Genomic DNA, 757 nt, shown 5'->3' with positions numbered 1-757 from the left:
GCCCCTGGGGCTTAACCAGAGCAGGGTGAAGAGCTAGACACGCGGCCCTGCCCCTTGGCTCCCACTGGACCCTGGGCCCAGCAGTGTTCGCTCCATCTGCCCCAGATAGCCTTATCTGCAAGATGTGAGCAGTGAGCACTGCCATGGTAACGGAGGACAGCCTACTGGCCTCTGTTCTCTGGGTGGGGCCTTCTATCACAGCCCCACCCTCTGCCTGAGAGCCTGGCCTGTCCTTGACCTTGAACTGCTTCCCACCGAGCGTGATGTGCGCCCTCCCTCCTGGTTACCTGCGGACTTGTGCACGTCAGGTGTGCTGTCAGGTTGCCTGGAACAAGTCCAGGGCCCTTTCTCTGAGTGGTGGTCCTGTTCAGAAGCCTGGGTGGGATTCCCTATACGTGTGTGCGCACGCGCATGCATACACATACGTAGAGGCCACGCCACCTGGCACCCTGTGTTCTCAGCGGCTGCACCCTTGGAGCCCAGTTCCAAAGCACCAGCTATATTTCACCTTCATTGTTTCCTCCTGAGACAGCCCAGACTAGTCGCCCCACCCCTCCCCAGAGTGAATCACGATGCCAGGTTTGAGACCAATCCTTCCTTACTGACTTTTCACCCCCAGAGATTTAAGCAATGTTGGCCCAGAATAGGGACTGAAGGCTGGGTTCAGATCTAGTCCTATGACCTTGGGCAGTGACCTTGGCTTATTTATGCTTAAAATAGAGATAGGTTGTTGACTGTCCTGGAGCCCCAGGGTCGC

This window comes from Bison bison, unplaced genomic scaffold (genome assembly GCF_000754665.1).
Source record: "Bison bison bison isolate TAMUID 2011002044 unplaced genomic scaffold, Bison_UMD1.0 scf7180017862931, whole genome shotgun sequence".
NCBI lineage: Eukaryota > Metazoa > Chordata > Mammalia > Artiodactyla > Bovidae > Bison > Bison bison.
The sequence above is the reverse complement of the archived record's forward strand: the minus strand, read 5'-3'. Positions refer to the sequence as shown.